Source organism: Rattus norvegicus, chromosome 9 (assembly GCF_036323735.1).
Source record: "Rattus norvegicus strain BN/NHsdMcwi chromosome 9, GRCr8, whole genome shotgun sequence".
NCBI lineage: Eukaryota > Metazoa > Chordata > Mammalia > Rodentia > Muridae > Rattus > Rattus norvegicus.
Genome location: NC_086027.1, coordinates 121,660,919 through 121,687,670, shown reverse-complemented (window position 1 = coordinate 121,687,670; position 26,752 = coordinate 121,660,919). Strand labels below are relative to the sequence as shown.

The following is a 26,752-nucleotide window of genomic DNA, read 5'->3' as shown; positions in this document are numbered from 1 at the left end:
GATGCCTGACTCACAGTAGGTCCAGTAGGTGCCTGAACACATCCTGTGGTCATATCCCCAGTTCCAGAATGTATAATTGGGATAGATATACTTAGAAATTGGCATTCACAGTCACAGACCATATGAAGGTCAAGAAGAAGGAAGACCGAAATGTGGATGCTTCAGTCCTTCTTAAAAAGGGGTACAAAATACTCACAGGAGGAAACACAGATATAAAGAGTGGAGCAGGGACTGACAGAGACTGCCCCATCTGGGGATCCATCCCATATGAAGACATCAAACCCAGTCACTATTGTTGTTGCCAAGAAGTGCTTGCTGACAAGAGCCTGATATGGGTGTCTCTGAGAGGCTCTGCTAAAGCCCACCTGATACATATGAGGATGCCTGCAGCTAACCATTGGACTGAGCATGGGGACCCCAATGGAGGAGTGAGAGAAAAGACTGAAGGAGGTGAAGGGGTTTGTAACCCCATAGGAAGAACAAAAATATTGACAAACCAGACCTCAGAGTTCTCAGGCACTAAACCACCAACAAAGAATGCAAATGGAGGGACCTTTGACTCCAGCCACTTATGTAGCAGAGGATTACATTGTCTGGCATCAATAGGAGGAGAAGCACATTTAGTGGGTCTATTTAGATTCTGGACATAGCACATTCCTCACTTGGGTGTGTTACTCAGGCACATTTACCAAGTGACTAGGAAAGCCTCTGGCCTTTTGTGGGGCCTGGAACAGAATGCTTTTCAACAGGTTCAGGCTGCTGTGCAGGCTGCCCTACTACTTGGACCATATGATCCAGCAAACCCTATGGTACTCGAGGTTTTTGTGGTAGATAGAGTTGCCGTTTGGAACCTCTGGCTGGCCTCTGTAGATGGATCACAGACGATACCTTTGGTATTTTGGAGCAAAGCTATACCATCATCTGCGGACAACTGTTTTCCCTTTGAAAAACAGTGGTGGGCCTGCTATTAGGCACTAGTAGGAACTGAACATTTGGAAATGGGACACCAAGTTAACATGTTACCTGAACTGCCCATCATGAGCTGGGTGTTATCAGACTCTCCAAGTGAGAAAGTAGGACATGGACGGCAGCGGTCTGGTATCAAATAGAAGTGGTGTATATGTGATTGGGCCTGAGCAGGTCTTTAAGGCAGAAGCAAATTACATGAAGAAGTTGCCCAAAAGCCTATGGTTTCTACTCTTGTTACAATGCCATCTGCTGCTAAGCATGCACCTATAGCCTTATGGGGGTGTTCTCTATGATTGGCTGACTGAAGAAGACTAGGACCTGGTTTACTGCCGCCTCTGCATGTTATGCAGGCACCATCTGGAAGTGGACAACTGCACCATTACAACCCCTTTCTGGGACAACCCTGAAAGATACAGGTGAAGGAAGATCTTCACAGTGGGCAGAACTTCGGGCAGTACACCTGGTATTACAGTTTGTGCGAAAGAAGAAATGGCCAAATGTACATGATTGTTCACTGACACATGGGCTGTAGCCAATGGTTTGGCTGGATGGTCAGGGACTTGGAAAGATCACATTTGGAAAATTGGTGTGAAAGACATCTGGGGAAGTATGTGGATGGATCTCTCCAAATGGGCAAAGATATTTGTGTCCCATGTAAATGCTCACCAAAGGGTGATTTCAGCTGAGGAGGAATTCAATAATCAAGTAGATAAGATGACATGTTCTGTGGACAGTCAGACACTTTCACCCGCCAATCCTATCATTGGTCAATAGGGACAGGAACCAAGTGGACATGTGAAAGGAAAATTATACAGATTTAAGGTTTAAAAATATGAAGTTAAAAGAGTATGTTTCAACTCAGGACTAAACACTGTGAAAAGCAAGTCCAGGCAGCCCCGCCCTGCCGCTAGAACTAACAGACCATAAAAGGAAAGGAATGCAGAACAGACCAGGAGTACTGGATCTGACTCACAGGCCACCTGGGCAGGAAGAGATAAGCCCCCAGCCCCCGACATCCAGGACGCCCCAAACCTGCCAATGTGTGTAGCTATACCTTATTACCTCATCATGTGAAATAGCCAATCATATGTGAACATGTCTATGTGCCTCGTTTGAATCCACCAATCCCCGTAACTATGCATCTGCTTCTGTACGCCCACTTCTGCTTCCCCAATCCCTATAAAAGCCCCATGCTGGAGCTGCTGGGCGCGCAAGTCCTCCGAAGAAACTGTGTGCCCGCAGGTACCTGTGTTTTCCAATAAACTCTCTTGCTGATTGCATCCGAGTGGACCCAGCTCGGTCATTGGGCGCTTGGGACTCCTCCTGAGGGAAAGGTCCTCTCCGGGGGTCTTTCATTATGGGGGCTCGTCCGGGATTTGGAGACCCTCCGCCCAGAGATCACCGACCACCCACCGGGAGGTAAGCCGGCCAGCGTTTGTCTTGTCTGTTGTGTCTTGTCCTGTGAATGATCGATCAATGGGCTCACATTTGGGGACTATCTGGGCGGGCCAGAGAAGGAGCTGATGAGCTCGGACTTCTCCCCCGCAGCCCTGGAAGACGTTCCAAGGGTGGTTGGAGGAGAGGGAGATCCGGATCCGTGGCACCTCCTTCTGTTTTCGGAGGGATCCGCACCCTTGATGACTCCGTCTGAATTTTATTGGAGTAGAGGATCCAAGACCCTCGCTGACTCCGTCTGAATTTTTGGTTTCAGTTTGGTACTGAAGCCGTGCGGCACGTCTGCTTGTTACTTGTTTGACTGTTGGAATTGTTTGTCTTCTTTGTGACCTGACTGTGGTTTTCTGGACATGTTGGTGTCTGTTAGTGTCTTTTTGACTTTTGTTTCGTGTTTGAATTTGGACTGACGACTGTGTTTAAAATCTTGGACCGACGACTGTGTTTGAAATCATGAAACTGTTTGCTTTGTTCGTCGAAGAGTTTTACTTGGTCCCCTTAACGCTTAGTGAGTAAGAAACTTAATTTTGTGGACCCCGCTCTAGTGGCGGTGTGTTGGTTGATAGCCAAAGTTAATTTTTAAAACATAGTGTTTTGGGGGTTGGGGATTTAGCTCAGTGGTAGAGCTCTTGCCTAGCAAGCGCAAGGCCCTGGGTTCGGTCCCCAGCTCTGAAAAAAGGAAAGAAAAACAAAACAAAAACATAGTGTTTTATCTGTGATTGTGCTCGCAGCCAGCTGTGATGAACTGGGAAAGATTTAAATTTTCCTTGGGAGTAAGGAATCTTAAAGGCGGAGTTTCAGCTGGTATGGCACTTAGTGTGTAGCTGCCTAAAAGATCAGAAATGCTGTCAACAGGCTATAAAAAAAGGGACAGGCGGTGTTAGAAATGCTACGGGAAGAACTATCTAAAAAGGCTGAGAGCGAGGTGGGAGAGGACTATAAGGAAAACAAGAAAGGAATTTCTGACATTTGCTCACTGAAGGAGAGCGCTCATTAAGAGAAGTTCTTTAAGGAAGCCTGCCTTATCTGCTGTCCTTATTCCAAGGGAGGAGTCAGTCTCCAACATTAAATTACTTTTCTCGCTGATCATCATTAACATGGAGAGTGCCTTTGGTCCTATCCCCACAGCAGCCAGTTCCTGCCCCTATGGTTAAAATGCCCCAGGTTGGGGGACAAAAAGAGCCCCTAAAATAGTTTCAAAGAATCTACAACTGTGAAGAACTTTGTTTTGCCAGTCAGGATTAATGTTTTCTTTTCCCACTGAGACAGTTTGGTGAAGGGCTGTTACTAAAGTCCTGAAAGCCCCAGGTGAACTGGTTACAATTCTTTTGTCAGCTGCTTAGTATCTAGCACCCAGGTTCTAACCATCTCTCCATCCTTTTGTTATTAGTTGTTACTAGAAGCCTAGTGTCATTTGGAGGCTGGTTCTCTTGAGAGGCAAAGCCACCAAGCTGACACTGAAGGGAGGTAGGTACTCCTTAAGGGAAAATCTAAGCCCAGAGAGACAGCCGGTAACAGCTAGGCTGCCTCTCTGCTCGCCTTTCTGTTTCATAGACAAAGCTTGTGCTTATATTTACAGTGGCCTTTTGTCCAAAAAAAGGCCTCCTGGTTTAGCTGTGTGACTAAATGCTTTTTGTCCTCTTCAGTGGACCTCTCTCCTCTAGATTCCCTTCTTGTTTTCTCACCATCCCACGTAAGATGCTTGTTAGTAACTGTTACAGATCTTCTTTACCACCGAGGAAAGACAGAATCCTGCTAGAGGCCAGAAAGAATGTTCCAGACATGGATGGAAGGCTCCTGACTGTTGACTTCAATACGCCTGAAGGTAGGGAGTGCTCCAGGTCTGCCCCCAGGCTCCAAGGGTGGGTCTCCTAGGGGCTGGAAAATGCCCCACCAATCTGGCTAAGATAAGGAAAGGGTATGAAGAGAAAGTTACAGAAATTTGAAGGGTTAAGCTAAGTTGCTGAGAGTTAGTATAAGTTACAGAGAAAGTAAGGTTAAACAAAGAGAAAGAGAAAAGAAGGTAAAAAGAGCAGAAAGCTAGGGAAGAAAAGAGACAAAAAGAAGAGGAAGCCAGAGAGCTAAAGAGAGATAAAAGACAAGAGAGGAACATATACTGGCCACAGTAGTTAGGGAACCTAGGAAGACAGTACCTGGCAACAGAAGAGAATTCCTGGCTAAAGATCAGTGTGCCTAATGCAAAGAAAAAAAAGACACTGGGTCAGGGACTGCCCCAGAAAGAACAAGAGGGGACACTGGAGAGCCTCTCGGTCCTGGAGTGCTGGCTATGTGCAGAGATAGGAGGGAAGCCTGCCCAGTTGTTTTATGGATTCAGGGACCCAATGCTCTGTGCTCCTATGCTCCAGTGGGCCAGTATCCAAAGACCTTGGGTACAGGGGCCTACTGGCAACAAACAATACTTATGGACTGCCCGAAGAACAGTGGACCTTGGCGTGGGCCGGGTAACCCACTAGTTCATAGTCATCCCTGACTGCCCCCATCCCTTGCTCATGAGAAAATTGCTCCCCAAAATGGCTTGCGTGGGCTGAAATGGCTGGGTGAGGCCATGTGTATGCATATCTACAGACTGTGTATGCGGAGCTTAAGACCTGTCTCAGTGCACCAGTACCTGATGCTGGGAGATGAATGGCTTAGCACTGTTCTACTTGGAACATATCACTCCTGCCAGTCGGGCACTAACAATTATCACCCAATCCAGGACTTAAACTGTGATAGAGTGGCTGATGTTTGCCTTTGAATAGAGTGTCCCAAAAGATGGGACCACTGGTCAGCTGCCATGGACTAGATTCTCCACCTGTTGGGGACAATCTGGTCACCTTGCTGCCCAATCCTGACCTGGAGCCACCACAGCACGAGTGTCAAGCACTGGCAGAAGCCCATGGGTGGAGGAAAGACCTCTGCGACTGGCTGATTGACCCCTGCTGTAAGCCGAGGCTACCTTGTCCACAGACGGGAACAGTTCTCTTCATGAAGGTCAGAGATGAGTGGGTGCTGCCATGGTGGACAAACAAATGTCATCTAGGATGGCTGAACCTCAACCCCCAGTACATCAGTGCCGCAGATGCCTTTGCCATCTCTTGGATGCCCTGGTGAAGCCAACAACTGTGAGTACTATTCATTGCTCAGGAATCAGGAGGGAAGAGATTCAGTGGCATTGGGCAGTAACAAAGCAGATAAAGTGGCTCGGGAAATGGCTATGCAGGAGCCTATCCTGGTTGCAGGCCTGCAATAGACAGCCACTGAGAACTAGGATCGGACTAAGGGATGGCCTTACTTAGAAAAGGCCCAAATTGCTTAAAAGATAAAGGACAATGGCACACTTGAGGGGAAAGCTATACTCCCCCAGAGAACAAAGAAAAGACTCACTTTGCCAAATACAGAAATGGACTCATTTAGGAGATAAAAAGTTTGTCCAAGTAGTTAAGTGTATGTAATAGACTTTAAGATTTTAGCCAGAAAGTATCCCCGTTTACTGTGTTGAGTTGGCACTGTACAGAAATTAACAGCCATATTGGTCTAGAAATGTTGAACTTAAGTTTTTTCCATTTGTACAGGGGTAACACACTGTATTAAATATGTAAGGTCTTATATACGTGGGTTTGATTACAAAAACTAATAAAGTATTCTCTAAATTAAAAAAAAAAAGATTTTAGCCAGAGAGGCAGTAGAAAGTATAAGGTATGTCAATAAGTGAATGCTTAGCAAGCAAACAGGGCAAAGAGACCTAGAGAGTTTGGTGAAAAGTCGAAGTGAACTTCACTGAGATAAAACCAGAAAAATATAATCACAAGTATCTCCTAGTGCTTGTAGATACTTTTTCAGGAATAGATAGAAGCTTTTTCCTCACCAAACGAGAGACGGCCTCTGCAATCATCAAGAAGATACTGGAAGAAATCTTCCCCCGATTTGGAATGCCCAAGATAATCTGGTCAGACAATGGCCCTACTTTCGTTGCCAAGGTAAGCCAGGGTGTGGCCAAGTATTTAGAGGTCGATTGGAAATTACATTGTATTTACAGACCTCAAAGTTCAGGACAGGTAGAGTAAATAAATAGAACTCTAAAAGAGACCCTGACCAAATTAACCATGGAGACTGGCGCAGACTGGGTGACACTCCTTCCCTCTTGCTCTCTTCAGAGCAAGAAATACCCCTTCCAGATTCAGCTTTACCCCCTTTGAGATCTTAAATGGGGCCTCAGCCCCCCTGACTGTATTAGATGATGTTACTGAACCAACATGTCATAGTGCCATAGTAATAATGATTTGTGTGCCAGGCTAAGAGACCTACAGATGATACAGAAAGAAATCTGCTCAGAGCTAGCAGCAGCCTATGCCCTGGGGACCCCTGAGACATCTCACCAGTTCCAGGTCGGAGACTCGGCTACATACGATGGCACCGAACCCAGATACTCACTGGAAAGGACCGTACCTGGTGCTGCTGACCACCCTGACAGCCATCAACTCTCAGCCCTCACCAGCCATGTACTAGCTGTTGGGGCTGAGAGCTGGGACCTAGAGGGAAACTCAGATCTTCAAAAAGCTCCCTAGACTTAATTTCATGTTTGCCCCGGGTTTTATCAAGATAGGTGTGGGGATAGGCTTGATTTCTATTACAAATGATGTAACATTGCATATGTTAGTACTCCTAACACTTCTTGGGACTGTGCCTCAGGGATCACAATCTGTATAAGTTTAGAAGTTCTAAAAGCTAGTCATGACCTTGGTGTGTAGGTTTAGATAGTGTCCAGATTGGAATCCTGATGCTAAAGACTTAGTAAGACACAAAAAAAAGGAGTTGAGAATTACTTAGGGCTAAGGCTATCTAGGTGCTGCAAGGGCAGCACAAGGACATCTGCTGTTGCAATGCAAGGCTTATAGAGAATTCAGAACTGCCATTCAGGAGTAATTAAAGACTCCATGAATAAACTTAGAGAAAGGTTAGACAAAAGGCAGACAGAGAAGCGCATCAGGGATGGTTTGAGAGCTGGTTTAGTAGATCTCCTTGGATGACTACTCTGGTATTTTCCCTTATGGGACCCTTCTTAGTTTTGCTTCTGCTTCTGATTATAGGTCCATGTGTGTTAGAGAAACTAGTTAATAGGTTTGACTCCTACAAAAAGATAGAGACGCTCATCAAGGTTGGTTTGAGTCTTGGTTCACTCGGTCTCCCTGGATGACTACCCTACTCTTTGCTATATGGCTGGGCCATTACTAATAACTTTCTTGGTTTTAGTTTTTGGACCCTGCATGACAAACAGGTTAATTGCTTTTGTTACAAATGGAGTGAGTGCTGTGCGGTTGATGGTTCTGAGACAACAGTACCAGTCAGTTAGGACAACTGGTGAGACCAAATACGAGACTTGATATCAAAATTCTAAGATTAGAATTACTTAGTAGAAGAAGAGGGAATGAAAGGAAAATTATACAGATTTAAGGTTTAAAAATATGAAGTTAAAAGAGTATGTTTCAACTCAGGACTAAACACTGTGAAAAGCAAGTCCAGGCAGCCCCGCCCTGCCGCTAGAACTAACAGACCATAAAAGGAAAGGAATGCAGAACAGACCAGGAGTACTGGATCTGACTCACAGGCCACCTGGGCAGGAAGAGATAAGCCCCCAGCCCCCGACATCCAGGACGCCCCAAACCTGCCAATGTGTGTAGCTATACCTTATTACCTCATCATGTGAAATAGCCAATCATATGTGAACATGTCTATGTGCCTCGTTTGAATCCACCAATCCCCGTAACTATGCATCTGCTTCTGTACGCCCACTTCTGCTTCCCCAATCCCTATAAAAGCCCCATGCTGGAGCTGCTGGGCGCGCAAGTCCTCCGAAGAGACTGTGTGCCCGCAGGTACCTGTGTTTTCCAATAAATCCTCTTGCTGATTGCATCCGAGTGGACTCGGCTCGGTCATTGGGCGCTTGGGACTCCTCCTGAGGGAAAGGTCCTCTCCGGGGGTCTTTCACATGGTGGCCAAGATGGAGGTTATGCTTGGACTCAACAACACGGACTTCCACTCACCAAGACTGACCTGGCTGCAGCTGCTGCTGAATGCCATTTCTGCCAACAGCAGAGACCAACACTGAGCCCCAGATATGACACCATTCCTCAAGGTGACCAGCCATGAACCTGGTGGCTGGTTGAATACATTGGACCACTTCCTCCATGGAAAGGACAATGTTTTCTTCCTACTGGAGTAGATACTTATTCTGGTTATGAATTTGCCTTTCCTGCACATAATGCTTCTGCCAAAACCAGCATCCATCTGGTGTACTTATAAAATAATTCTCGGAAAGTATTTGCTGTGTAAATGTCTGTCTAAGTGGCTACACTTGTGGTCCCTAGTCCATATTTAAATTGTTCAAAACTTAACCTGGGGCCTGAACCTAAAAGGGACTTAAGTTTGACAGCATAGGAGGAAAATAAAATCTACTCTCAGCCAGCTCTTATTTGAGTATTAGCCAGAGCTGAATGTATGCTGTCATTAAAGAGATTTCTCTTAATCTTTCAATAGTGTGTGCAGTGATTTAAAAGATCTTACCAGGGGTTGGGGATTTAGCTCAGTGGTAGAGCGCTTGCCTAGGAAGCGCAAGGCCCTGGGTTCAGTCCCCAGCTCCGAAAAAAAGAACCAAAAAAAAAAAAAAGATCTTACCAAATGTTTTATAGTCATAGATTCCCCTCTGTATGAGTTCTTTCAGGAATTCAAAGACTACTGAGATATGCAAAGGCTTTAACAGACTGATCGTACACTAAAGGTTTTACTCCTGTGTGAAGATGCTAGGAAACTTTACCACATGTACTGTGTTTATGGAATTACTCTGCAGTTTGACTTTTTCTCATATTTTGTATGACTACTGCTACATGCAAAGGCTTTACTACATTGTTGACATTTATTTATTGTCTCTCTGGATGTATTAGTTTATGTATTTGTAGATAATTGTGCTGTGAGAAGTGCTGGAGTCCATCTCTGGTGGGGTTCTGGAACCTGAGGATAGATGTATGGTCTTGGCAAAAGTGAAGACTCTTGACTGCCTGTTGACTTTCAACCAAGTGGCACTGAATAGCTCGACCCACTTTTCTTTATACACTCACAAGCCTGTTCCCATGAGCAGTGACATCATTGGTTGTTCTGCTTAAATGAAATCATAACATCAGCATCATAAAAACCCCATCATTGTAAAAGCCCCCAGTAGTTTTTCTTCCCCCTTCCCATCTCCTGATAGGTCAATTACTCCCTAACTTCATTTTGCACTACAAAGCACAATTTCAACAAGCCAAAAATGAATATCTAGCCAGAAATATCCTGTGGACATGAGCACATACCCAGCTGGCAGCTGGTTATTGAGCTATGCAAGGTGAGACAGATTAAACAGTTGTGAGTATAAGTCCATTCATCAAATAGCATCCCTTTGTCATAATACTTTCTTAATTGCACATAGAGATGTGCTCATTGTACCAAGCAATGTTTCCTAATAAGCACCTATCAATTGGATACCATCTTTGTAAGAACCATTTTTTTTTTCTTTTCGGAGCTGGGGACCGAACCCAGGGCCTTGCGCTTCCTAGGCAAGCGCACTACCACTGAGCTAAATCCCCAACCCCGTAAGAACCATTTTTAAGTTTCTATTGATCAGCCATAGCTTCCAAATTTTAAGTCTCTGTTTATTGGCCATAGCGTCCTCAGAACACTTATGCAAGCAGGACCCACTGCTCTCTACAACTGCCACAGGCTTACTCAGTGTGACTGTAGCTATTTTTCTAGGGACATGATTATGTGTCCCCAAATACTCAGGATTAATGGTCGCATCTGGAGGATCAACAGAGACAAAGAGAAGAGAGGAGGCCTTTACTCCTTGAAAGAGTATTGAGAAAAACACAGAATCATTCATAGAGCTTTCAGCCTACATGAACCCAGCCTCGCCCATGATTGAAAGGTGAAAACAAACATTTTTGAGTATTAATAGCATAGTAAAAGCAAGGAGAGCTTGTAGCACACATGATCTAGATTATAAGCAAAGAGGCTACTGAATTCACCCCAGGTCTTTGTTAAGTGGGAAGAGATTTCTATGGGTCTTGCCACAGGAGAATCCTATCAGTGAAACACACGCATACTCTGGTCCCTGCATGGCCACTGCCAGAAAAGGCTTTATCACACTGCTTATATTCATAGGGTCTCTCTCCAGGATGTGTTCTTTCATGTATTTGTAGAGAACTATGATATACAAATTTTGGGAACAAGCAAAAGAAATGTGTTTTAAGAACTGCGTTTTTGTTGTTGGACTCTATTTAATCATGGAATGAAACTATGTTAAAGTTCCTAGGTTCTAGGGGAGCTGGAGAATTACTAATAGCTGAACAGCTTCTGTCATTCATCTTTTCTTTCACAAAACATGACTATTCCTAATGGCAAAAGAACAAATGGATATGATTGGTTAGATGGTAAAACCTATATTCTATATCCATTGATATTGTGCAATTACTTAAAGAAAGCCCCTATCCCTAAATGCTGAGTGGTGGAAAAAAGTATCTGTAACTTGTCACATATGTTTGTGGTTTTCGAAATTAAAAGATTCATAACATGGGTTGCAGGTGAGCTCCTGAGTATATTCCACAATCCTGATTGATCAGATTGATTACATAAGTTCTTGTCATCTGCATTAACTAGGTATTGGAGTTGTATTGGTCCTAAGTAGACTCATAACACAGAGGTTCTACCACATTGCTTATATGCATAGAATCTCACCAGTATGGACACTTTTATAATCATGAAGACTATATAAATGTGCAATGACTTCACCATATTAAATACATTCATGAGGTTTCTCTTCAGTATGAATTTTTTCATGCCTTTGAAGATGACTTTGATGTGCAAAGGCTGTAGCACATTGGTGACATTCATAGCGATTCTCTCCAGTGTGTGCCCTTTTATTTACTTGGAAACTAATATGTCGTACGAAGGCTTGTCACATTGGTTACATTCATAGAGTTTCTCTCCAGTATGTGTTCTTTTATGTATTTGGAGATGACTATGACATGCAAAGGCTTTACCACATTGATTGCAACCCTAGGGTTTCTCTCCTGTATGTGTCCTTTTATGCATTTGGAGACTATTGTGATATGAGAAGGCTTTATCACATTGACTACATTTGTAAGGTTTCTCTCCAGTATGTGATCTTTTATGTATTTGGAGATGACTGTAACATACAAAGGCTTTAACACATTGATTATATTCATAATGTTTCTCTCCAGTATGTGTTCTCTTATGTACTTGGAGAGTATTGTAATATGAAAAGGCTTTATCACATTGACCACATTCATAAGGTTTCTCTCCAGTATGCGTTCTTTTATGTATTGGGAGATGATTGTGACTAAAAGGCTTTACCACACTGGCTATATTCAAAGGGTTTCACCTCGGTATGTGTTCTTTTATGTATTTGAAGATGACTGTATCATGCATAGGCTTTACCACGTTGGTTGCATTCATAGGGTTTCTCTCCAGTTTGTGTTCTTTTATGTATTCGGAGATGACTGTAATGTGCAAAGGTTTGACCACATTGATTACATTTATAGGGTTTCTCTCCAGTATGAATTTTTTCATTACTTTGAGGGTGACTCTGATATGCAAAGGCTTTACGACATGGAGTCTATTCAAAGGTTTTCTCTCCAGTATGACTTCTTTTATGCCTGCAAAGATAATTGGCACATGTGAAAGCTTTACCACATTCATTACACTGATGAATCTTTTTATCTGTATGAATTAATTTACAATTTGGTTTAATGGTAAAGAGGAATCAGATCTTAATGTTTTATCACTTTTTTGCATTCATGGTTCCCCCCTTTTGGGTTGTTTTGTGTCTTTGAAGATACCTGTGATGATAAAAGCATTTATTACATAGCTTACATTTAGAGCATCCTTTTTCTATTAAGTTTATCACATATTTGCAAAAGGAATAACTCAAAACTTTGCCACACTAATTGAATTCATAAATTTTCCTTTAGTATGAACCATACTACATTTCGAAAGTGGACCAGTGCAAATAGAATAATTTCCAGATTCCTAGTACCAACAGGGATTTTTCGCAGTGTGAATTTATGGGTGAATTCCCAATTAAGTTGGAAAACTAACCGACTGTAAACTTGTATCATACTCAGAAAGTCTACTAAATGTAGGGGCTACTATATATCTTCTAATTTTTCTAGGAGAGAAAGAGAGGTACTTTGTTTCTTTCAATATCCATATACTCATACGGCTTGAATCCATTGTGACATAAGATATACCTGTTTTAAAAAAGAATAACAAATAAAATACAAATTGGGAAAACACATTGCATTCAGACTATGTTCCTCATACACATGTGGTATAGGGATTAAGTTTTCTCGACATCAAAATTCTTGATACTCATAAACTGCCCCTCTCACTAAGCTTAGCAATGTTACTACAAGTATATGAGGAACCCTAGGTTTACCATGGACTATTGGGATAGTATAAGATTTAGACATATATTTATCACCTACTCAGTGTAACTAACCTTTTGCCATATGAGTGGTATAAGACTAAACAGATTGGCAGTTCTTCAGCAAAGCTCTAAAGGGACTATGATACCCAAGGTGATATCTGTTAAGACACTGTTTCTTTCTTAAAAGAATGCCTTGGAAACGAAAATCAGATACCTGACATTGAGGTACATGGTTTTGTTTGAATTTAATAATCACTGATATACTTAAAGCAGTACTTTTTTACACTGTTGCTTTTCTTTTAAACTTCCAGAACGCATTAAAATTTCTTCAGAGGCATATTCATATCAACTTGCACATGAAAATTACCTTCCATGTTTTCTGGAATTTTGACAATGTTCTTCAATAGTATGGTCTTCCCAATTGTTACCTAAAATATAATGCCAGAGAATGTATGATATATTATTGGAAATTAGGCAAAATTTAAGTTAGTATCTTCAGTGAACCTTAGAACAATGTCTAACTTACTCATGTTATTCTTCATTCTCAATTGATATTACAGAAAAACATCAATAACAAAGAAACAGTAGTGCCCTTATTTTAAAGAGTGAAAGAAAATTCACTCTCATACCTATAGCAGTGAGGTTCCTGTAGGTCTCCAACATCACATCTTTGGAGAGACTCTTCTGAAAAGGATCCAGCAAAGCCCACTCTTCCTGAGTGAAGTTCACACGCACATCCTCATAGGTCATTGCATTCTAAAATATCCCATCCAAGTGTACAAGAGAAAGCATAATACTGCCAACACAATAAATGTATACTTCAATAACAATATAGTCAATTTACTTCTGATGTATCCACCACTTATTTCCTAAGTAGAAGTCTTATGTAATTGCCAGGTCATTTTAGAAGAAAACTAAATGATGTTCATCTCTGTCATTTCCTTGTTCTTTGAGTAGGATATAGCCTTGCAAAAGAAATGCCAGTTAATACACACACGCGCGCACACACACACACACACACACACACACACACACACACACACAGAGAGAGAGAGAGAGAGAGAGAGAGAGAGAGAGAGAGAGAGAGAGAAGCAAACAAATCAACAGTACTAGGTACACATTAGGGAAATTGTATGAACAAATACTAATTACATAAATAATGGGTAATCTGGGTGTATTGACTCGTGACTCATGACTTTAATTCCAACACTCAGGAGGCAGAAGCAGGTGTATCTCATTGATTTGGATGCCAGCATGGTCTGTGCAATGACTCAGCAGTCATGGATTGGTGCACTGTGACCCATCTCACAATACCACCTGCTTCCTAAGAGGTCTTCTCTAACCTGAGACACACACATAGGACAACCCCCAACCTCCACCTGCTGGAACCCTAGCAAGCCCACTAGTCATGGGCTCTGCCCTGCCCTATGGGAGCTCCATCCTCCTTCTGGTCTGTACCCAGACCTGAAGTGAGGATAGGTGCACTGCACTGCACCCCACTCTATGGCTCTGCCTGCCTCCCAGGAGGCCTGCTCCAACCCAGATAACCAGGCCAGTCAACACCAGTGAAAACCAGATTGCTAAAAGCAAGCACAAGTACATAATTAAGAGAAACCAATGTAATATGGCACCATCAGAACCCAACTCTCTATTACAGCAAACCCTGAGCACCCTAACACACGTGAAAAGCAAGACTATGACTTTAAACCCCATCTCATGAAGATGATAGAGGCCTTTAAAGAAAATAAATAATTCCTTTAAAGTAATGCAGAAAAACATAATCAGACAGGTAGAAGCACTTAAAGAGGAAACAGATAAATACTGTTATATAAAAAAATACAACCAAACAGGCAAAGGATATGAATAAAATGGTCTAGGACCTGAAAGTGAAAATGTAAGCAATAAACAAAATGCAAATAGAGGCAATCCTGGAGATGGGAAACCTAGGAAAGAATACAGGAACTACAGATGCAACCATCATCAAAAGAATACAAGACCTGGAAGAGAGAATCTCATGCATAGAAGATACCATAGAAGAAATTGATGCATCAGTTACAATAAATGCCAAGTGTAAAAAATTCCTAACTCAAAACATCTAGGAAATTTGGGACACTATGAAAAGACCAAGCCTAAGAATAATAGGAACAGAAGAGGGTGAGGATTCCCAGTACAATGGGCCAGAAAACATCTTCAACAAGATCATAGAAGAAAACTTCCCTAACCTAAAGAGATGCCTGACTTAAAGAGAAGCTTACAGAATACCAAATAGATTAGACTAGAAAAGAAAATCCTTCCACCACATAATAATTAAAACACTTAATGTACAGAGCAAAGAATGAATATTAAAAGCTGCAAGGGACAAAGACCAAGTAACACACAAAGGCAGACCGATCATAATTATACATGACTTCTAAACAAAGACTCTAAAAGCCAGGAAATCCTGGAGAGATGTCTCGCAGACCCTAAGATACCACAGATGCAAGCCTACTATAACCATCAAAAATTTCAATCTCAATAGATGGAGAAACAAAGATATTCTCTGACAAAACCGAATTTAAACAATATCTTTCTACTAATCCAGCCCTACAGAGGATACAAGAAGGAGAACACCAACACAAGGAGGGTAACTATATCCAATAAAATACAAGAAAATAATCATCTAACAGCAAAACCAAATGAAGAGATCACACGCAAACTTACATACCACCTCCAATATCAAAATAATAGGAACTAACAAACATTGGTTATTAATATCTCAATATCAATGTACTAAATTCCTCAATAAAAAGACACAGGCTAACAGACTGGATTCATAAACAGGATCCATCATTCTGTTGCATGCAAGAAACACACTTGAGCAACAAGTTAGACACTACTTCAGTGTAAAGAGCTGGAGAAAGGTTCTTCCAATCAAACAGACCCAGGAATCAAGCTGGAATAGCTATTCTAATATCTAATAGACCTTCAACCAAAAGTTTTCAAAAGAAATGGGGAAGGACACTTCATACTCATGAAAGGAAAAATCCACCAAGATGATATCTTAATTCTGAACATCCATGACACAAATGCAAGAACACCCATATTCGTAAAGAACTATTATTAAAGCTCGGACCACATAGTGAACCACACACAATAATAGTGGAGGATGTCAACACCCCATTTTCACCAATGAACAGGTCATCAAAACAGAAACTAAACAGAAAGAATCTTGTTATGAACCACATCGATTTAACAAATATAGACAGAATCCTTCCTCCCAAAACAAAAGAATGTGCCTTCTTCTCAGCATATCACAGAATACTCTCTAATGACCATACAATCAAGCCTCAACAGATCCAAGAACACTGAAATAACCCCATGCATTCTATCAGATCACCATGGTTTAAGGCTGGACTTCAACAACAGAAACAACAGAAAGCCCACATAGTCATAGAAGATGAATAACTCTTTACTCAACGATTAATTAGTCAGGGAAAAAATAAAGAAATTAAAGACTTTCTAGAATACAATGAAAATGAAGGCAGAACATACTAAAACTTATTGGACATGATGAAAGCAACACTAAGAGGGAAACTTCATACCACTAAGTCTCTTTATAAAGAAATTGAAGAGATCTCATACTAGAAACGTAACAGCACACCTGAACGAAAAGAAGCAAACAAACCCAAGAGGAGTACACAGCAGGAAATAATCAAACTCAGGCTGAAAACCATCAACTAGAAACAAAGAAAATACAAAGAATCAGCAAAATGAAGAGGTGATTCTTTGAGAAAAATCAATAAGGTAGACAAACCCTGACCTAAACTAACTAAAAGACACAGAGACAGTATCCAAATTAATGAAATCAGAACTAAAAAAAGGAGACATCACAGCAGAAACTGAAAAAATTAAAAAATTCATTAGGTCATATTTCAAAAGTCTGTATTGTACAAAATTGGAAAATGTAAATAAAGTGGATAATTTTCTAGAGAGATACCATGTACCAAAGTTAAATCAAGATCAGGTAAACTATATAAACGGACCCTTAAGAAAATGGAAGCAGTCATTAAAAGCCTCCCAACCAAAACCAGCCCAGAGCCAGATGATTTTAGTGTAGAATTCTAACAGACTTTGAAAGATGAGATAATACCAATACTCCTCCAGATATTCCATAAATAGAAACAGAAATATTGCAAAATTCATTCTGTGAAGCCACAGTGATTCTAATGCCTAAACTGCACAAAGACTCAACAGAGAAAGAGAATTTCAGATCAATTTTGCTTATAAACACTGACACAATAAAACTCAATAAAATTGTGGCAAGCCAAACCCAGAAACAGTTCGAAAAAAATCATTCTCCATGCTCAAGTAGGCTTCATCCCAGGGATGCAGGGATGGTTCAGTATATGAAAAACCATCAACATAATTCACCACATAAACAAACTGAAAGGAGAAAAAAAATCACATGATCATTTCATTAAATGCTGAAAATGACTTTGATCAAATCTAATAATATCAATTCGTGTTAAAAGTCTTAGAGAGAGCAGGGTTGCAAGGCACATACCTAAACATAATAAAAGGAACAATATACAGAAAGCCAATAGTCAGTATGAAATTAAGTGGAAAGAAACTTGAAGCAATCCGACTAAAATCAAGGACAAAACAAGGCTGCCCATTCTCTCCCTATCCATTCATTATAATACTTGAAGGTCCAGCCAGAGGAATAAGACAACAAAGGAGATCAAGTGGATACAAATTGGAAAAGAATAAGTCATGGTTAATATGATGGTATACATAAATAACTCCCAAAAGTCTACCAGGGAACCTCTACAGCAGATAAATGCCTTTAGTAAAGTTGCTGGCTACAAAATTAACTCAAAGAAATCAGCAGCCTTTTTTTATACAAATGATAAAGGAGCAGAGAAAGAAATTAGGGAAACAACATCCTTTACTATAGCCACAAATAATATAAAATATCTTGATGTAACTCTAACCAAGCAAGTAAAAGATCTGTATGATAAGAACTTGAAGTCCCTAAAGACAAAAAAATGAAAAAAGATAGCAGAAAATGGAAAGATCACCCATGCTCTTGGATTGGTAGAATTAACAGTGTGAAAAAGGCCATCTCACCAAAAGCAATGTACAGATTCAATGCAATCCCCATCAACATCCCAACAGAATATTTTACAGACTGTAAAAGAGCAATTCTCAACTTCATACGGAAAAATAAAAAACCCAAGATAACCAAGACAATCCTAAACAGAAAAGAGGGAATCAGCATCCTTGACTTCAAGCTGTACTACAGAGCAATAGTGATAAAACTGCATGACATTGGTACAGAAACAAACAGATTAATCAATGGAATCAAATTGAGGACCAAGAAATTAACCCATACACCTATGGACGCTTGATTTTTGACAAAAAACCAAACTATCTTCACTAACTGTACATTTGACAGAGGGTCAAAAATATAAAAAATATATCCAAAAGATAGAACTAAAAACATCAACAAACCAAATAATACAATTTAAAAATTGTGTACAGAGCTAAAAAGAATTCTCAACAAAGGAATCTCAAATGGCCAAGAAGCACTTAAAGAATGGCTGAAACTAGAAAATGTCATCCTGAATGAGTTAACCTAGATCCAACAGATGTACTCACTGATAAGTAGATATTAACCATAAAGTACAGGATACCCAGGATATACCCTCTGACCCAAAGGAGTTAAACAAGAAGGAGGGTCAAAATGAGGATGCTTGAATCTCACTTAGAAGGGAGAATGAAGTCATCATAGGAGGCAGAGGAAGAGAGGGAAGTGGGTGGAAGAAAGGAGGGGGAGGGGAATGGGGGGCAGGATCAGGTGTGTTTATAGACGGAAAGAGGCACAGAGGGCCAGGAGAATGAATAGAAATCTGCAGCTGCACGGAGTGGGAGAGTTGGGGGAATCTTTAGGAAGTCCCAGAGACCTGAGATTGGGGAGAATCCCAGGAGCCAATGCAGATGGCTGAAATGCCTTAATAGTGGGGAAAAGGAATCTAAAAGGCCACCTCCTATAGCCAGGCAGGACACCTGAGGGATAAGGACACCAACCCACCTACAAAACTTTTAACCGCAAAACATGCCCTGTCTACAAGAAATGCAGGGACAAAAGAGGAGTAGAGACTGAAAAAATGACCCACCAATAACCAGCCTAAGTTGAAACCCATCCCATGGGCAAACAACGATCCCTGACCTTATTAATGATATTCTGCTATGCTTGGGGCAGAACCTTAAGATAACTGCTCTACTCAGCAGCTGACTGAAACAGATGCAGATATCCACAGCTAAACATTGGGTGGAGGTAGAGGAGTCTTAGGAAAGAGTTGGGGGCTAGGATTGAAGGGCCTGGATGCAGATGGGAACCCCACAGGAGGACCAACAGAGTCACCTAACTTGGACCTCGGGAAACTCACAGAGACTGAGCCACCAACCACAGAACCCACACAGGCTGGAACAAGGCCCCCGGCACATGTATAGCACAGGTGAAGCTCAGTCTCCATGTGGCACCCCAACAACTGAAGCAGAGGCTCTCAGTTCTACAACAGGCTGCTTTGTGGGAGAGGATGTGCCTATTCTGGTGGAGACTTGATGAGCCAGGGTAGGGAGATACTCAGGTAGGTCCCTACCGTCTCAGAGAAGGGAAGGTAGGGAAAAGGTCTCAGTTATATAAAGAATTATACATTCACTTTAGTTCTGTATCTTCTTGCAGAAACCTGAAGTACCCCAGTTTAAAATATAATATTAATAAGATCTTACTAAAAGGGAATGCATGTCTAAAGAGTTACAAATGGACAGATGAAGATATTAGCAATGTGAATGTTGAGCGTGAATAGGCAACACAGGGCGGGAGAGATGGCTCAGCAGTGAAGAGCACTTGCTGGTCTTGCAGTTACTTACATGGGGCTCACAACTACCCATCATTCCAAGTTCAGGAGTTCTGAGGCTATCTTCTGTCAAGGCCCATGTGAGAGGAATAGCAAACAGCTTTAGAACTCAAGGAGTATGGCCCATTGGTTAGCACAACCTATGGGTGTGCCTTAGAGAGACACATGATGCATAGGATTGCATCTTAAGGATTTCATGCACTTACGAAGTTTTGTTCTGCTTGTTGTCTTTGCGGTTATCACATCCCTCCTAATCTATGAGTTATATGACAACTCTAAGGGGGTTTCCATCCCCTCACTGGGCAGTGTCCTTGGCATTCGCATTAATAGTCATTTATCTTTTTCAAGTATTGCTATGAGAATGAATTAATGATTCAACTAATCAAGCACAGCTGAAGGATGATCCCATCACCTCCTTTCTTCCATTTCCAAAACTATTTATAAAATTTCTCATAAAAAAAACCCCCTGAACATGGAATTTAGGTTCAGAATTTCTAGAAACCAAACTTTTAGTTTTCCAATCTGTCTTCCTACTGTACTCCAAAGCCAATACCTGTGTGTGCACACTGGAGAGTGATAAGCACCACAGCTTTCCACTGCCAAGGAGGAGCTTTTTACAGGCCCTTCCTTTCCCCACCTTGCCCTTCCCAGAACGGTGGAGCTACAGGAGATGTTGCTCTAATCAGAAACAAATATGAAAGCACTTGAGCAAAAGGAATGGAATTCTTAATGACCGGGAAACACTGGAGAGTAAAACAAAAGATTAGAGCAGTGGTACATAAAGAAAATTAAGTTTAAAAAGTAATACCAGGGGTCTGAAGAGATGGCTCAGTGGTTAAGAGCACTGACTGCTCTCCAAGAGGTCCTGAGTTCAAATCCAAGCAACCACTTGGTGACTCACAACCATCTGTAATAAGATCTGATGCCCTCTTCTGGTGTCTGGAGACAGCTACAGTATATATATAAAATCTTTTTTAAAAAGTAATAGCAGCAATTGACTTTTTAGAAAGATAAACAAAATTGAAAAACACATAGGTATACTGACTTTGAAAAAGAGTACACCACTGCCTGGTAGAGGGGATGGTATTAATAAGATAGTGTTCGACCTTGTCCCTGTATGCAATGTTAGCTTCTAATATATGTAATCTGACAAAAACAGCTATAGTCAATGGTGTGTGTCTCACATTTCTGAGCTGACTTAACTATGTCAACGAAGATTGCATATCTCTGCATAGGACAGTCTCCTCACTGGTAAGTCAATAGTCACTGACTTACCTAATCTACCCAAATTATACACCCCTCCCCAGTCTAGTTTGTTTTCCTTCACATACATGAATTAATACATGCTGGGAAATTACAAAATTACTCACCCTGCTTGAATCAGGTCTTTCTTCATAGTGGTGGCTCTGCAGATGACTCCCTTACATTTAGTCTGTGGTCTAGTTATTGCCTATCCTGTTTCACTGTGCAGGCTACACAGTAAACTGTTCCTCCCGTTCTAGTCTGAAGGCAGAAGCCATGCTTCACGTGCAAATCTTTTTTCTGTTACTGAAATGAACAGTTCACACACAAATGAGTAATTTTAAAAGTCTGTTGTGATACAGTCTTTAACTAAAGAATTTAAGATGTTTAATCAGGAAGAAAGCAAGGTCACTGCCCTGGGGAACAACAGACTGGGGTCAAGGTGCCTGAGTAAGCAGCTTTTCTCAGAAACATTTTTATAAAAGGCCAAAGATTCAGCTCTCCTAGAATGAATATGCCTTCCCAGGGAGAAATCACTGCACACACAAAAGACTACTTGAGAAAATCTCTTTAATGACAGCATACATTCAACTCTGGCTAATGCTCAAAGAAGAGCTGGCTGAGAATAGATTTTATTTTCCACCTATGCTGTCACCCTTAAGTCCCAGGTTAAGTTTTAAACAATTTAAATATGGACTGCAAGTCTATCCACTTAGACCTTTACACAGCAAAGATATTCCCAGAATTATTTCTTAAGTACACCAGTGCCTTGAAACATCAGTGACAGGTTACTAAGTAGAAGGTCCCAGAGAATGAAAAAGACAGGAAAAGTAAAATGTAGAAAGTATAAATGTTGGAGTGAGGAGGCCTTGCAGAAGCTGTGTCTTATACTAAGTAAAACTCTTAAAAATATTAGTTACAAGGAGAAAATGGAAAGGAACGGGAGGATTCTATGAAGTCATCGGAAACAGAAACTGATCCTGATCCTGACCCTGATCCTGACCCTGATCCTGACCCTACCCTAACCCTAACCCTTAAGCTTAACCCTAACCCCTAACCCTAACCTTAATCCCTAACCTAACCCTAACCCTAGCACTAACCCTAACCCCTAACCCTAACCTTAATCCCTAACCTAACCCTAACCCCTAATGTCTAACCCCTAACGTCTAACCCCTAACCCTAACCCCATAACGCTAACCACTAACCCCTAACCCCTAACTCTAACCCTAAACCCTAAACCCTAAACCCTAACCCTAAGCAATAACCCTAACCCCTAACCTTAAGCCCTAATCCTAAACCCCAACCCAAACCCCTAACCATAACCCCTAACCCTAAACCCTGAACCCTAAACCCTAACCCTAATCCCTAACCCCTATCCCTAAACCCTGACTCCGACCCTGACCCCGACCCTGACCCTGACCATAACCATAACCTTGACCCTAACCCAAACCCCCCTAACCATAACCATGACCCTGATCCTGACCCCGAGCCTAATCCTGACCCTGACCCTAACCCCCCCAACCCTAACCCTGACCTGACCCTGACCCTAACCCCTCCTAACCCTATACTTCACCCTGAGCCTGATCCTGACCCTCTATCCCTGACCCCCTAACCCTAAAGCCTGACCCCAAACAATGACCCCCAAACCCTAACCTGCACCCTTTGAACCCCAACCCTCACCCTCAACCCAAACCCCGACCCTGACCCTAAGGATTTGACATGATGACTTACAGTCTGTAGTCCAGCTCTAAATGTTGGTCAGCTATGAGTTGGAAATCCAAGAATCTTGTACTTGGTCAGTCCCAGGAGGCTCGTTGTTTCCAGGGTATTCAGTAGAAGGAGCAGATGTTATACTGTTCACGCAGGTGAAAAGGGAATCTTTCTTCTTCCAATGTCCCGTGTCTGTCTCCAGGAGAAGGTATAACCTGATTAAAGGTGTGTTTTCAAGCCGAGGTCTGGATCACAGTTGAGCCCTGCAAGTCTAGATTATCCTTAATTCAGATATAGTCAAGTTGACATCCAAGTACAGCCATTACATACACTAACAGTAATTGCCCACCTACCACCTGTCCAGCCTTCCTCCCCACATCAACCCTTCCTCTTCCATGTCTTTCGGGTGAAATGTAGATTATGCATAGTAAGGAAAAATGCAATATTTGTATTTCTGAGTCTGACGTATTTTATTTAACATGATCTCAATTTGGCCCCATTTTCCTGCATAGATCTTTCACAATTTCGCTCTTTTTATGGCTGAATAAACTTCCATTACATAAGAAGAATAGTTTCTTTATCTGTGCATCTGTTGAGCATCTGGGTTGATTCCACTTCCTGACTATTGTGGAAATAAACACAGATGTGCAAATGTCTCTGTGGTGCCCCGACTTAGCCTTTGGGTCTATAATAGACTCAGGGGTGGTGTAGCCATGATACAGTAATGTGGTCATTTCTTTGGAGTGCATCCCATGCTGATGTCCATGAGGAACAATAATTTACATTCGGTGGTTTGCAGTCAACCCTTTGTTAGTAGGAGAGGTCGGGCTGCGACTTCCCCAGCTTTTACTCTGTTTTAGATTTTTGCAGAGTAAGGGCTCTGGGGCCTGATTTCGGTGGAATCCAGGGTTGGACCCAAGGAGGGGGTTCCTGAGCCACGTCTTGCCAGACAGTGATGTACAGCTGCTGGTCTGGATGGGACCCTGGTTCTCTCAGAAAAAATAATGTCTTTAAGGGCACAAATAACATCTAAATTAAAAGTCCCTATTGGCGGCCATCCAACGTCAGCCACTCAGAGGAACAGAAAGTCTGCAATTTCTTCTTACTTCACTTCAACAGTCCAGTGATCGAGAGTTAGGGAAAAGAGGCTCGTGACAGTCTGTCCCATTCTGTCTACAAAGTAGGACAAATAACAAAATAGAAGACTAACAAAATGACAAGAGAGACAAGGATGTCTAAAACTACTTGCCCTGTGCAACTCTTTCACAAGAAACTAAAAGCCAGATCACTAGGCAAAGTCCTCCGTGACTCTACCTCCAGGAGTCTAAACTCCTCACTGTGAACCTGAAACCAGGCAACCAATTCCTTTTGGGCCCCCTCCACCCTCGAGGCATCCCCCAGGTTTGCAGCCTGCAGTGCCGGACACGTCTGTCCCCTGCAGTTGCAGGGTCCTCATGGCCCTCCTGGACGGCTGCCCTAAAAGCAGATCCGCATCCCTCCTGCCAGGACAGGACTGAAAACGAAAGTAAGGAACACACAGACTGACAGATGAGGCGCTGCTCACTCAGAAACACTCAGAAAAACATCCAACTCACCTCCTTGGGGTCTGGGGAGGTCGAGAAGATACCGGATGAACCCCCAAATGAAACATCCTGGAAAGGAGACCCCCACTCAAGTCTCCAGAAGTCGCAGAACCCAGACACACGAGAGACCAATCTTGATGCAATAAGCAGAGGCGAGGTTTAATATGGAGCTCCCAGTCTACATTTATCCCACGCAGGAGACAGAGGCGTTGACCCTGAGTGGCTGGGAGAAGGGCTATTTAAAGGAAGAAGTCACAAGCCCCAGGAGATGAGGGGACGTCAAAAGAAAATACCAAAAATGTCACAAGGGGAAACTCTCAAAGTCACAGGATTGTTCTTAAGGCTCTAGGGTTTAAATCAGGGGAAAGATCAAGCCCTCATTCTCCTGAGAACAGATCTTGATTCCTGTCCTTTAGGGTAAATGTTTGTCAGAGTTGACGAAGCATCTGCATCTGATACACATCTGGCTAGGCTTCGGCCCCGGTTGCCTGGAATACTATCTGCAGGACACAATGGGGGCTTCAACAAATATCACAGGGGCAGAACAGAACCCATTACTCATTTACTCACTTCCAGTGACATCCGGAGGGTCAGTGAGTATGGACCAGCCCTCCTGCACTTTGAACCATCTGTCTTCCTGAGTCAGATCCTGTTGCTGAGTTTTGAGCTAGTTTAAAACTCTATCTCTCAGTAGCACTTATAAATTAATGATTGAAATTAATTGTAAGCAGTGCCGAAGTCTACAGAAACGGAAAGAACATGAATGCTAAATAAAGCCTCTGGATTTGAACATTTAAAAAAAGTGATTTGGCTTCTCTTTGACATCATGAACTTCTTGTAACAAGCTGGCTCGGTTGTATTTTATAAGTACCACTAACTAGTGCTTGTAAAATACAGAATATGCTTTGGAAAACAAAATGCTTCTCTTTAATGCTTCAGACTCATAACATAATACTAGGGAACACATAATTTGAGTGTTCTATTAGTTCCTTATTGGGGAAGGTGTTCTTTGTAATGAAAAGGTATTTGACTCATGCTAGTTTCTTAAATTTACTTTTCTTTTAAGTTCAGAATATATGGTTGAAGATAGAATGCTCTTTAATTTAAATGAAAAATAGCTGACAGAAGATAGCAGTAAGAAAAATATAATTATAGAGAAATAGCATCTTCCACTTTATCAGGAAAGCTACTAGAAGGAATAGAGCTAGAAATAAGAAATTGGAGACAAAGGGTATTGCCCCACTTCTACAAGACCATGTGGGCATTGGTCTTTGCTCTCATAAAGCTGCCGTCTACACATCATTATAGACTGCTGTGCAGATGGTGCATGGCACATGCATGTTTCCACCTCAGGAACCCAACATAGATTGTCTGTCATTATAAAAAAAGTCAAATAAATTTCCAGCACAGAAACACTGGTAATACTAAGTCAGGGTGTCAGGTTAGGTGTTTGCTGAGGTCCACAAATGTCCATTCCCAGACTACAATCTTCTTGCTGTGTTCCCATGGCAGAAGGAACAGGGGAGCTCTCCAGTCTCTTTTCTGAGGACAAAACCGCACTCATGAGTACTCCATGAGGGAAACATACCTGTGACTTGGTAATCTGCCAAAGGCTCATAATCACATCACCATGTGGTCCCTGTTACCACACACATATTTCAGGAGGACATAAACATTCACTCTACAGCACAGATTATCTAGTATTTCAGTGGCTCAATCATTGAGAAAGAAATCTGAGTGTCTAGGTCTTTGGAGAAGGTTGGCTTAGGGGCTAATGATGACAATGTAGAAGCAGCAGATGGGTCCCTGGTCAAGCCTTAGGCTGGGCAGATTGTTCCATGTTTATTCCTAAAACTATACTTCTAGAAAGCTATGTGAGGGCTGGCAACATGGCTCAGACACACACACACACACACACACACACACACACACACACACACACACACACACAAAAGCACTTAGCACATAAACCTAAAGACCTGAGTCCAAGTCCCTGAGCTCATGCAAAGGTAAAAAGATCCAATTCCACAAAACTGTCCTGATCTCACACATGTGCCATAATATGTATGTGCCCACACATTCATCATACACTATACACACAATAGAAATCAATAATTTTGTCAAAAACATTAAAAATAAATTTGATATGAATACCATATTTTAGTACATTGGATCTTATACAAATTGCACTACAGATAACAAATATTAGTGTGGCAATCTCTTTGCATGTTATTTAGAGTAATGTACATATTGGCCAAAATGATGTGAGTAAAATAATCCCTGTTGTTTGTATGAGAAAAGTGACGCTCTCAGAAGACAATGGAGGAGTGACATGCCAGCCTCAGAGGAGCCTACAGAAGAGCCTGAGTTCCACCTGCTTGGGGTCCAGAGAAGAGGGGGTTATCAACATGAGA

The 26,752-nt window shown here is 41.9% G+C and overlaps 1 long non-coding RNA gene across 2 annotated transcripts; it reads right to left on the bottom strand.

Moving 5' to 3' along the window:
- Positions 1–10,273: 10,273 nt before the first annotated feature.
- On the bottom strand, positions 10,274–26,495 carry LOC120094820 (uncharacterized). Of its 2 annotated transcripts, XR_010054902.1 has the most exons (5): positions 24,351–26,495; positions 22,777–22,947; positions 21,174–21,351; positions 13,531–13,697; positions 10,274–13,329 (listed from the first exon to the last, which is right to left on the bottom strand). It is a non-coding gene; the product is annotated as an uncharacterized LOC120094820 (long non-coding RNA). The 2 variants fall into 2 exon arrangements; XR_005489528.2 differs by lacking the exon at positions 21,174–21,351 and having other exon boundaries at positions 24,351–26,377.
- Between the last annotated feature and the right edge of the window lie 257 nt (positions 26,496–26,752).